Consider the following 13,865-nt stretch of genomic DNA (forward strand, 5'->3'; position numbering starts at 1 on the left):
ACTCTCTGTAATCTCTTTCAGAAGGTAAAAACAGAGGCAATACTTCCTAACTCATTCCTGGAGGCTGTTATTACCCTATTACCAAAACCAGACAGGGACATTACAAGAAAACTGTAGACCAGTACTTCTCATATACATGTAAAATTTTTCAACAAAATATTAGCAAATCAAATCCAGCAACATATAAAATGAATGACACACCACAACCAAGCAGGCTTTATCTTAGCTATGCAGGTCTGAATCAATATTCAAAAATCCATTAATGCAATCTATCACATGAACAGACTGAAAAAGACAGATCACATGATCAGATTAATAGATGCATTTGACAAAATCCCAACATACTCACAGCACAGAATTCTTGGTTAAAACTCTCAGGAAACTAGAAACAGAGAGGAACTGCCTCAACTTGATAAAGAATGTCTACCAAAACACCGACAGCTAGCATCACACTTAGTGGTGAGAATCTCAGGGCTTTCCCACTGATGTCAGGTACAATCAAGGATGTCCTCTCTCATGACTGGTACTGAACATTCTATCTATTCAATAAGACTAATAAGAAAAAGAAATAACAGGTATACAGATTGGGGAGGAAGGAATAAAACTGTCTTTGTTCACAGACGACATGATCATCTCTACAGGAAAATCTAAACAATCAACAAAAAAACTCCTGGAACTAAGTGATTAGAGCAGGGTTGCAGGATACAAAGTTTTTTAACTTGACATTAAAGTCTATCACTTTTTTGTACACCAGCAATGAACAAGTAGAATTTGAAATTAAGAACACAATACCATTTAATTAGCACCCCCCAAAATTAAATACATATAGCTCTAACAAAATGTCTGCAAAATCTATATGAGGAAACTACAGAACTTTGGTGAATGAAATCAAAGAAAAATGAAATAAATGGAGAGATATTCTGTGCTTATAGACAGACTCAGTATTGTCAAGATGTCAGTTCTTCCCAACTTGATCTGTAGATTCTATGCCATCTCAATCAAAACTCTTATGTTATGGACTTTGGCAAACTGATTCTAAAGTTTATTCATAGAGGCAAAAGACCTAGGATAGCCAACACAATTTTGAAGGAGAAGAACAAATTCAGAAGACTGTCACTGCTGCTGCTGCTGCTAAGTCACTTCAGTCGTGTCCGACTCTGTGCGACCATATAGATGGCAGACCACCAGTCTCCCCCATCCTTGGGATTCTCCAGGCAAGAATACTGGAGTGGGTTGCCATTTCCTCCTCCAGTGCATGAAAGTGAAAAGTGAAGGTGAAGTTGCCCAGTTGTATCTGACTCGTAGCGACCCTATGGACTGTAGCCTACCAGGCTCCTCCATCCATGGGATTTTCCAGGCAAGAGTACTGGAATGGGGTGCCATTGCCTTCTCCAAAGACTGTCACTACCCAATTTCAATACTTACTGTAAAGCTACAGCAACCACAGCAGTGTGATATTGGTGAAAGAAAAAGCAAATACATCAATGGAACAGAATACAGAGCTCAGAAATAGACCTACCTAAGTATAGTTATGCTTTAGAACTGTGGTGTTGGAGAATACTCTTGAGAGTCCCTTGGACTGCAAGGAGATCCAACCAGTCCATCCTAAAGGAGACCAGTCCTGGGTGTTCATTGGAAGGACTGAAACTCCAATACTTTGGCCACCTCATGTGAACAGTTGACTCATTGGAAAAGACCCTGATGCTGGGAGGGACTGGGGGCAGGAGGAGAACGGGACAACAGAGGATGAGATGGCTGGATGGCATCACTGATTTGATGGACATGAGTTTGAGTGAACTCCAGGAGCTGGTGATGGACAGGGAGGCCTGGAGTGCTGCGATTCATGGGGTCGCAAAGAGCTGGACATGACTGAGCAACTGAACTGAGCTGAACTGAAGTATAGTTAGCTGATCTTTGACAAAGAAGCAAAGGTAATACAGTGGGACAAAGATGATCTCTTCAACAAACAGTGCTGGAACAACTGGACATACACATTAAAACAGACCTTACACCCTTTACAAAAATTAATTAAAAATTAGAAAACTCATAGAAGATAACATAGCAGAAACCCTACATGGCCGTGGGTATGGTGATGCCTTTTTTGATGCAATGCCAAGGCACCTTCCATGAACGAAATCATTGGTGACCTCAGTTCAGTTCAGTCGCTCAGTCGTGTCCAGCTCTTTGTGACCCCATGAATCGTAACACTCCAGGCCTCCCTGTCCATCACCAACTCCTGGAGTTTACCCAGACTCATGGCCATCCAGTCAGTGATGCCATCCAGCCATCTTATGCTCTGTCGTCCCCTTCTCCTCCCACCCTCAATCCTTCCCAGCATCAGGGTCTTTTCCAGTGAGTCAACTCTTCACATGAGGTGGCCAAAGTATTGGAGTTTCAGCTTTAACATCAGTGCTTCCAATGAACACCCAGGACTGATCTCCTTTAGAATGAACTGGTTGGATCTCCTTGCAGTCCATGGGACTCTCAAGAGTCTTCTCCAACACCACAGTTCAAAAGCATCAATTCTTCAGTGCTCAGCTTTCTTCACAGTCCAACTCTCACATCCATACATGACTACTGGAAAAACCATAGACGGACTTTTGTTGGCAAAGTAATGTCTCTACTTTTCAATATGGTACTAGGTTGGTACTAGGTTTCTTCCAAGGAGTAAGTGTCTTTTGATTTCATGGCTGCAGTCACCATCTGCAGTGATTCTGGAGCCCCCCAAAATAGTCTGACACTGTTTCCACTGTTTCCCCATCTATTTCTCATGAAGTGATGGGACCGGATGGCATGATCTTCGTTTTCTGAATCTTGAGCTTTAAGCCAACTTTTTCACTCTCCTCTTTCACTTGCATCAAGAAGCTCTTTAGTTCCTCTTCACTCTGCCATAAAGGTGGTATCATCTGCATATCTGAGGTTATTGATATTTCTCCCGGCAGTCTTGATTCCAGCTTGTGCTTCTTCCAGCCCAGAGCTTTTCATGATGTACTCTGCATATAAGTTAAATAAGCAGGGTGACAATATACAGGCTTGACGTACTCCTTTTCCTATTTGTAACCAGTCTGTTGTTCCATGTCCAGTTCTAACTGTTGCTTCCTGACCTGCATACAGGTTTCTCAAGAGGCAGGTCAGGTGGTCTGGTATTCCCATCTCTTTCAGAATTTTCCACAGTTGATTGTGATCCACACAGTCAAAGGCTTTGGCATAATCAATAAAGCAGAACTAGATGTTTTTCTGGAACTCTCTTGCTTTTTCCATAATCCAGCGGATGTTGGAAATTTGATCTCTGGTTCCTCTGCCTTCTCTAAAACCAGCTTGAACATCTGGAAGTTTGCTGTTCACGTATTGCTGAAGCCTGGCTTGGAGACTTTTGAGCATTACTTTACTAGTGTGTGAGATGAGTGCAATTGTGTGGTAGTTTGAGCATTTTGGGCATTGCCTTTCTTTGGGATTGGAATGAAAACTGACCTTTTCCAGTCCTGTGGCCACTGCTGAGTTTTCCAAATTTGCTGGCATATTGACTGCAGCACTTTCACAGCATCATCATTCAGGATTTGAAATAGCTCAACTGTAATTCCATCACCTCCACTAGCTTTGTTCATAGTGATGCTTTCTAAGGCCCACTTGACTTCACATTCCAGAATATCTGGCTCTAGGTGATCACACCATTGTGATTATCTGGGTCGAGAAGATCTTTTTGTACAGTTCTTCTGTGTATTCTTGCCACCTCTTCTCAATATCTTCTGCTTCTGTTAGGTCCATACCATCTGTCCTTTATCAACCCCATCTTTGCATGAAATGCTCCCTTGATATCTCTAATGTTCTTGAAGTTTTAATTTTATTGACCTAGACTTCATTAAAATTAAATGCTCTACCCTGTAAAAGACAATGTCTAGAAAATTATGATAAGCCACAGACCTTTAGCAATCTGATGAAGGACTGTTATCCAAAATATACAAAGAACTCTTAAAACTTAAAAACAAGGACTTCCCTGGTGGTACCATGCCTAGGAATTTGCCTGCCAATGCAGAGGACATCAGTTTCATCCCTGGTCTGGGAGGATTCCACATGCCGTGCAGCAACTAAGCCCTCGGCCACAGGAGAAGTCACCACAATAATAAGCTTGTGCACAGAAATGAGTAGTAGCCTCTGCTCACCGCAGCTAGAGAAAGCCGTGAGCAGCAGTGAAGATCCAGCGCAGCCAAAAGGAAATAAAACTAAATAAATCAAAATTTTAAAACTTAATAAGAAAACAACCTGTTAAAAAAGATTAAATACCTTGACACCTCACCAAAGAAGACATACAGTTGGCAAATACACATAAGAAAAGATGCTTCATATCATATGTCATCAGGGAAATGCAAATCAAAACAAAAATGAGATACCAAAACACACTTATTAGAATAACCAAAATCTTCAACACTGCATGGTCCAACTCTCACATCCATACTTGACTACTGGAAAAACCATAACTTTGACCATACAGACTTTTGTCAGCAAAGTGATATCTCTATGTTTTTAATATGCTGTCTAGATTGGTCATAGCTCTCCTTCCAAGGAGCAAGCGTCTTTTAATTTCATGGCTGCAGTCACCATCCAGAATGATTTGGGGGCCCAATAAAATAAAATCTGTCACTGTTTCCACTTTTTCCCTTTTATTTGCCATGAAGTGATGAGACTGGATGCCATGATCTTGGGTTTTTGAATGTTGAGTTTTTAAGCCAGCTTTTTCACCCTCATCAAGAGGCGCTTTACTTCCTCTTCACTTGCAACAGCTTTATTAATAATTGCCCAAACTTGGAAGTAACAGATGTTCTATAGTACATGAATGGATGAAGAAACTAGTACATTTAGATAATAGAACATTTCAGTGCTTAAAGGAAGTGGGCTATTAAGTCATAAAAGATATGGAGAAACCTTAAATGTCTATTACTAAGTTAAAAAAACAAAAGCCAATCTGAGAAGACTATACACTGTATGGTTCCAACTACATAACATTCTGGAAAAGGCAAAACTGCAGAGACGATAAAAAGATCAGTGGTTGGGGTGGGGTGGTAGGATGACCAGGCAGGGCAGAGGGGTTTAAGGCAGTGAAATTACTGTGTATGAGGCCATAAAGATGAATAGATGCCATTGTCCATTTGTGCAAACCCTCAGTGCCTGCACAACTGAGAAAAAGATCTAATGTAAACGGTGGGCTTTTGGTGTCTTTGATGTGACAGTTCATTGTAATTATGTGTCGGTTCATCAGTTCTAACAAATATACATTCTGGGGGGGACGTTGATAACAGGGCAGCCTATCCCTGAGTGGGCGACAGGGGATATATTGTCAATTTCTGTATCTTCTTCTCAACTGTGCCGTGAACCTAAAAGCGCTCTAAAATTTTTGTTTTGATTAAAAAAAAAAAAAAAAAAAAGACATCTAGGATGTTTTGGTCCCAGGACATGAAAATGTGGTTGCAAACATCCTCTGCTCCAAACGTCCTTCATTGGTAATCTGTGTGGTCAGAAGGAAACAGGCTGGTGATACTGGTCTTTATTACCTTTGATTGGATGCTTCCTTCTCTGTCTCTGTTCCCTCCCGGGGTCCTGTGGATCCTCTTGTTTCCTGGGTTTTGCCCCTTGAGCCCGCCTCTTGCCCCTCCCTCAGGTCAGCCTCATAACCCAGCTCCCGTGGCAGGGTGCCACCCACTCCTGACTTGCTGTCTCTTCCCCGTGGGATCACTGGTTCACGCCTTATCCATGTACTCAGGTGTTCACCAGAGACTCGTGGAGAAACCCCTTCATGTCAGGCTCCGTTCCGGGCGCTAGTGTCCCAGAGATGCTTACGAGGAGGTCCTGCCTTGGTGGACCTTATATCCTGCTGAAGGAGACAGACTGTAAATAGCCCCCCAAACAAGGAAGAGACTTTGTACAGGTATAGAGGAGTGAAGAAGAGTCCTAGGGAGGACTTCTTTGAAAAAGAACCCTTTAGAATTTCTATGTATGTACACACACACACAGAACAACAAGAACAAACAACGAATAGGTTTAACAGCAGGTTCGATAGAGCTGAACATATAATTAGGGAACTGGAGGGAAAGTCAGAAAAAGCTACACAGAGAACAAATAGAGAAAGGGTGAGCAATTTGGGGGAGACACCATGATAAGATCTCACAGCTGCAGGAGAAGGAAAGTTAGTTTTCAGAAATTTCGGAGTATTTCAATACATCCAGCTGTACAATAAATGAGAAAAATCAGAATTGACTTAGTTGTAAAGAAGTTAAATGTAATTATGCAGAAGAATTTTTTGAAATTTTAGCATTTTATGTGCTATGAATTTTTGAGATGGAGAATTAAACCTTCGGAAGCAAGGAAGTTCATGGATACAAGCAGACAGAACTTAGGGATCATAGTTATTAAAATAGAATTATTAGGAGGCCCTGGAGTTGTCTTAATTGATGTGCTAAATAAGCAGATGAACTTACAGAGGAAGGATGCGTGGAGCCGCTTGCAATCCTGGAGAAACTTCTATCAGTAACGGATGAACTTCATGACATTTGATGTTTTGCTTCATCATCCGTAAAATGGTTCCGATATCTCCCCTTTAGGCTATTGTGCTGTTTGAAAAAGATTTCTCAGTAAAACGTCCAAAACAGAGTGCAGGCTTCGTGGCTGGAGGGTAGTAACGGTTCACGAACCATCAGCTGAACCCAAAGTTCATGGGGAACGTAAACATGACCTTATTTATTAATGCAAAATAGAAAAAGCTCACAGACTTAGAGAATGAACTAATAGTTACCAGGGACGAAGAAGGGTGCGGATAGATTGAGACTGTGGGGTTGACATGTACACACTGCTGTATATAAAATAGATAGCCAACAAGAACCTACTATATTACACAGGGAACTCTGCTCAATACTCTGCAATAACCTACATGGGAAAGGAATTTGAAAAAGATGAGATACATATGTAAAACTGAGTCAGTTTGCTGTACAGCAGAATTTAATATAACATTCACCATTAATCAACTATACTCCAATATAAAATAAATTAAAAACAAATTTTTTAAGTTCACGTGGAAAGTAAACATGCACAAATCACTAGAAAATACCTAAGCGGAAGGAAATAAGGCAGAAAGAACAGAACAAAGTCCAGATATGTACACGATTATTACACATGGAACTTAATATTGAGGAAGAGACATTTCAAATCGATGAAGGAAGGTTACCATTCAACAAACAGTGAACAACTGGCTGGGCAGCTGAAGTTTGAATTTCCATCAAAACTTAGTATAGAGGAATCAAATATTTTGATTTAAAAATAAGAAAATATAGGGGAAAGGGAGTGAGGAAAAGGTCTTTCTAAGCTAAACAAAAGTATCAACAGAAAAACATTTTTTAGCTGCCTACAGAGAAAAATTTGATATCCAAAGTAAAAACAAACAGGGAACAAAATTTTTTATTACCTGCAATAAGGAACTAATAAATAGAAAATTGTAAAAACTATAATGCACACTTTATAATTCTGTATCCATGTGTACAGTAGATGTCCCTTTGTGTAGGAAGGGTGGGGGGGCTTTGCACTATATATAAATGAAGCTGTTTCCCCCCCACCCCTTGCTATTTTGGTTGCTTCACATCGGAGTGTGTTTTAAGGGAAGTCCCTTCTTAAACAGCCATGCTTTCTCAAAGTAAGCAAGTGAAGGTGAGAATCGAGCAGTAAAAATTTTCCTTGAAAAGTCCTTAAAGAGAGCTATGCACGAACACTGCTGGCGGTGGTGGGGAGGGGAACATATCCGTGAACACAACATCCAATCCAGGTCTGTTCTGGCAGAATCTCAGGATTACTGATAGACAAGCTCAGCAGTTCTTCTAGGAATTTATTTACTATTCTTCACTTGTTTGAAACAAGTTGTTTCAAACTTGTTCTATGTGAGAGGTTTTCATTACAGAGTATTAGTCCTAAAAGAAGGTGGAAAAGAAACAGCTGTGTTAGGGAGCTGCTAAACTGTGGTCCATCCTTGCTGTCGGATGCTCTGCAGGTGTGGAAGGACGAAGAAGAGCTCTGTGTGCGCAAGCAGCAGGCTCTCCAAGATGTCGTGAGAGGCAAGAGGTGGGTCAGAGTGACAGTGTGTTAGTGTAAGTGTTGGCGGGGAGGGATATTCTTATTTAGTTGAATATGTATAAAGAAATTCTGGAAAGACTCCCAAGAAATTGATAACCTATTAAACACCTATTGGTTTTCTATTGGGTAAAGAAGATGCAAGAATAAGTGGGCAATTTATTACTATCAACCTTTTAATATACTTTAAAAAACTGAACCATGGGAACTTCCCTGGTGGTCTAGTGGTTGAGAATCCACCTGCCAATACATGGGACACAGGTTTGACCCCTGGTCCGGGAACTAAGATCACACATGCTGAGGGACAGCTTGGCCCTTGTGGCAAGACTACTGAACCTGAGCTCTAGAGGCTGCGAGCCGCAACTCCTGAGCCTGAGTGCCACAGCTACCGAAACCTGAATGCCCAAGCCCACGTTCTGCAACGAGAAGCCACTGCAATGAGAAGCCTGCACACTGCAGCTAGAAAGCAGCACCTGCTCGCCGCACCTAGAGGCGAGCCTGTATGCAGTGATGAAGACCCAGCACAGCCAAAAACAATACATAAATACAATTTAAATTTTTTAAATAAAATTGAACTATATGCATGTATTATCTAGTCCACAAATTACTTCTCAGAGCTCCTAACGTAATCTGAAAAAAAAAAAATTAACAATAGAAAAGTGTGCAATGTATATGACTAGATACTTCCTGGGAAAACAAACAGGCATCAATCACAAATGGCTTTTAAACCTATGGAAGTATGCCAAGGCCATCACTTTAATGAGAATCAGTTAGAACAATACTGTTTTTTCAACAATAGGCTGTATAGATCAAAAAGTTGGATAATATAATGTGTCAGGAAGGATATGAAAAATTGGGATTCTCATATGCTGCTGGCTGGCCTGTAAATAGGTGTAACTTCTCTGTTGAGCTGTGGGAAGTATCTGGTAAAATTCAGAATTCACATACCCTTTGATTCAGTAATTCACTTCTAGGAATTTACTTTTTTTTTTTTTTTTTTTAATTAAATTTTAAAATCTTTAATTCTTACATGTGTTCCCAAACATGAAACCCCCTCCCACCTCCCTCCCCATAACATCTCTGTGGGTGATCCCCATGCACCAGCCCCAATCATGCTGTATCCTGCGTCAGACATAGACTGGCGATTCAATTCTTACATGATAGTATACATGATAGAATGCCATTCTCCCAAATCATCCCGCCCTCTCCCTCTCTCTCTGAGTCCAAAAGTCCGTTATACACAGCTGTGTAAATCCACCCCTATATGCATCCCAAGACAGATGCACAAAGGTGTTTCCTGCGGCATTGTTCATAGTAGAAAAGCCTGGAAAAAAAACCCACAAAATGCCCTTCTGTAGCCTATTTAAAGAATAGAGGACTTCCTTGATAGTACAGTGGATAAGAATCTGCCTGCCGATGCAGGGGATGCAGGTTCAATCTCTCCTCCTGGATGATCCCACACACCATGGAGCAGCTAAGCCCGTGCACCAAACTACTGAGTTTAGGGCCCAGGAGGCACAACTACTGAAGCCTATGCGCCTCGAGCCAGTGCTCCGCAACAAGACAAGCCACTGCGATGAGAAGCCCATGCCTCGCAGCAAAGAGTAGCCCCTGATTGCCGCAACTAGAGAAAGCCCAAGTGGAGATCCAGGGCAGCCAAAAAAATTTTTTAAAAAGAAAAGGATCACCCAACAGTAAAAAATACGGTTAAAAGATCTACAGTCCAACAATAAAAGACAGTTCATCAAACAATAAAAAGAATAGAAAAAATGAAACAACGAATCCAACGGTAGAAAAGAATACAGGAATCCACTATAACAGACCAAGTCTGTGTGCGCTCGTGTATATGATGCTTTCTGAGATATTATAACATAAAAGGTAGGTCATGAAATACCATGTACAAAAATGTATAGAAAGGATGAGGGAATCATATGTGGGCTTGGGTGAGATAGCTCTGAAGGCTACAGGAAATGCTTGGGACAGTGGTGGTCTCTGAGAAGGGAACTCTGGACTTGGCGGGGAAGTACTTGTAGAGGAGAGGGGACTCCTATGAAACAGACTTGCTGGGTGGGGAGGGGCTGTGAGAGGAGAGTTTTGAGACTGAGCTGGTGGCCCAGGGAAGCATGAGGTATAGAGGGGAGGATGAAGCAGAGGTTATAGGAGTTTTCAGTGCACATTTATTTTCAAAATTTTAAAAGTAATGTGGCTTTATACCAGCTTCCCAGGTGGCTCAGTTAGTAAAGAATCTGCCTAAAATGTAGGAGACCTGGATTCCATCCCTGGGTCCAGAAGATCCCCTGGAGAAGGGGATGGCTACCCACTCCAGTCTGCTCCAGGAAATGAAACAGTTTTTCACTTTGATGTGTTTCCAGTCTTTTTATATGTACCAGTGTCCACTGTTTGTTCCTGCTTTGCCACTTAACACGTATTTCACGTACATGTTTCATGTGTATTACAAGTAATGAATGCTCCTGACACCAATCATTTTAAATTCCTTCATAGAGTTACAAGCGGTGACACAGTGATTTATTCGAACAATCTCTCAGTCATTTGTCACTCCCATAGATTTTATTATGGGAGTGTGTGTATACAACATTTCTTCTTTAAAGAAAATTCCTTAATACAGCTCCCCAGACATGGATCCTATGTTGTGTTGCTAAGGAGGACTTAAGGAAGTTTCTCACAGACAGAGAGAGAATCAGGAGTGGAGTCTGGATGTACGGTGATTACAGCAAACTGAAAGCAAACCCTAACCTAACTAAGAAAGGACACTGAAAAGTACAAGACTGCTGAAAGAAATTATAGAAGACACAAAGAAGTGAAAAGACATCCCGTGTTCATAGATCTGAAAATTTAATATTGTTAAGCTACCCATGGGCTTCGCTGATGGCTCAGACAGTAAAGAATCTTCCTGCAGTTGAGGAGACCCAGGTTTGATCCCTGAGTTGGGAAGATCCCTTTGAGAAGGAAATAGCAACCCACTCCAGAATTCTTGCCTGGAGAATTCCACGGACAGGGGAGTCTGGCAGGCTACAACAGGGTCTCAAAGAGTCAGACACAACTTAGCAATTAACACACACACACACACACACAAGTCACCTATACTACCAAAAGCAATCTACAGATTCAGTGTAATTTCTATCAAAATATTTCTGCTTTTTGCAGAAATAGAAAAATCCATTCTTGGGATCATACGGAATTTGAGGGGATTCTGAACAATTAAAATAACCTTGAAAAAGAAGAATAAAGTTGGAGGGCTCACACTTCCTGATTTCAAAACTTATTATAAAGCAGCAGCTGCTGCTGCTGCTAAGTTGCTTCAGTCGGTCTGACTCTGTGCGACCCCACAGATGGCAGCCCACCAGGCTCTGCCGTCCCTGGGATTCTCCAGGCAAGAACACTGGAGTGGGTTGCCATTTCCTTCTCCAATGCATGAAAGTGAAAAGTGGAAGTGAAGTCACTCAGTCGTGTCCGACTCTTCGTGACCCCATGGACTGCAGCCTATCAGGCTCCTCCATCCATGAGATTTTCCAGTCAAGAGTACTGGAGTAGGGTGCCATTGCCTTCTCCATTATAAAGCAGCAGTCATCCAAAATGTGTGGTACTGGCATAAAGACAGACTAGGAAGTCTTTTCAACAAACAGAGTTGGGGAAAACGGAATATCCACATGCAAAAGAATTAAATCAGACCCTTACCTAAAACCATGTACAAGAAAATTAACTTGAAGTGGATTCAAGACCTAAAACTGTAAAACTCTTAAAAGAAAACATAGGAAGAAAGTTTCCTGATATTGGATTTGATAATAATATATTGGGTATGACACCAAAAACACAGGCAACAAAAAGAACAGTAGATGAGCCAAATAAAAACTACATCAAACAAGACTTCTGCACATTAAAGGGCACAATCCTCACAGTTAAAACTATGGATTGGGGGAAATATTTGTCAACCATATATCTGATCATGAGTTAATGTCCAGAATATTTAAAGAACTCCTACAACTCAACGACAACAAAACCAACCAGATTTATTAATAGGCAAATGACCTGAATAGACATTTCTCCAGAGATAATACACAGATAACGAACAAGCACATGAAAAGATGATCAACAATACTGATATATTAGAAACATAGAAATCCAACTACGATGAGCTATCACCTCACATCCTTCAGGATGACTACTATAAAATAAAAATAATAAGTTGGTGAGCATGCAGAGAAATTGGAACACTTGTGAAATGGACTTATTAGGCATGTACCATGGTGCAGCCACTGTGGAAAACAGTATGGTAGTTCCTCAAAAGAATTAAAATGGAATTACCATATGATCCAGCAGTCCCACTTCTGGTATATACCCAAGACAATTGAAAAGATATTTGCACACCTATGTTCATAGCAGCATCATTCACACTAGCCTAGAGGTGGAAACAACCCACGTGTTCATCAAGGGACGAACAGATAAAGACAACGTGGCCTATGCATATAATGGAATAGTATTTGGTCTGTTTTTAAAATTTATTCATTTTAATTGGAGGCTAATTACAATATTGTAAAGTAATATTGACATGAATATTGACAAAGCTATACATTGACAGGAATCAGCTATGGGTGTACATGTGTTCCCCATCCTGAACCCCCCTCCCACCTCCCTCCACATCCCATCCCTCTGGGTCATCCCAGTGCACCAGCTCTGAGCACCCTATATCACGCATCGAACCTGGACTGATGATCTGTTTCACATATGATAATAGTATCTGGTCTTAAAAAGGACTGAAATCCTGTCTCATACTACAACATAGATAAACCTCAGGTTCATTATACTAAGGGAAATAAGCTGGTCATAATAAGACAAACAGTGTATGATTCCAGTTATCTGAGATATCCAAACTATTCAAAGTCTGAAAACAAAAAATAGAATGGTGGTTACCAGGTGCTAGTGGGGAGGGGATGGGAAGTTGATTAATAGGAACAAAGTTGTAGTTTTGCAAGATAAAAACGTTCTAGAGTTCCATTGTGCAAAAATGTGAGTAGTCTGAACATCGCTGAACTGTTCGCTTAAAAGTGTACTTTTATTTTAATTTGGTAAAAAGTGATAAATTTTATGTTGAGCACTTTTGACCACATTTTTTTTAAATGAAAGCAGACTCAGAGATAAAACCTGCATCTCTGAAATGAGATGAGCTCAAGACAAAGATGAGATGAAACCCACACTCCCTTTAATGAGCTGATTCACAATGTTTAGTATAATTGTTAGGAATAGTTGGGAAATGACTTCTGAGTAGCACTATGCTGCTAAGTCACATCAGTCGTGTCCGACTCTGTGCGACCCCACAGACGGCAGCCCACCAGGCTCCCCCGTCCCTGGGATTCTTCAGGCAAGAACACTGGAGTGGGTTGCCATTTCCTTCTCCAATGCATGACAGTGAAAAGTGAAAGTGAAGTCACTCAGTCATGTCCGACTCAGCAACCCCATGGACTGCAGCCTACCAGGCTCCTCCATCCATGGGATTTTCCAGGCAAGAGTACTGGAGTGGGTTGCCATTGCCTTCTCCAGAGTAGCACTATAGAGCAGCTCAAAAAAGCATCCAGACTGAAATGTGCCATGCTCAAGCCGGTTACCCTTCTGGAGTCCTGGAGTGAAGTGAGTGAAAGTCACTCAGTCGCGTCGGACTGTTTGCCCCTGTAGCCCACCAGGCTCCTCTGTCCATGGACTTCTCCAGGCCAGAATACTGGAGTGGGTAGCCTATTCCTTCTCCA

The 13,865-nt window shown here is 41.3% G+C and overlaps 1 protein-coding gene across 1 annotated transcript in view; it reads left to right on the forward strand.

Moving 5' to 3' along the window:
* Window positions 1-13,865, forward strand: part of FAM3B (FAM3 metabolism regulating signaling molecule B) — a 92,862-nt gene that overhangs the window by 19,418 nt on the left and 59,579 nt on the right. The window lies entirely within an intron of this gene.

Source organism: Capricornis sumatraensis, chromosome 1 (assembly GCF_032405125.1).
Source record: "Capricornis sumatraensis isolate serow.1 chromosome 1, serow.2, whole genome shotgun sequence".
In the NCBI taxonomy this organism is placed as follows: domain Eukaryota; kingdom Metazoa; phylum Chordata; class Mammalia; order Artiodactyla; family Bovidae; genus Capricornis; species Capricornis sumatraensis.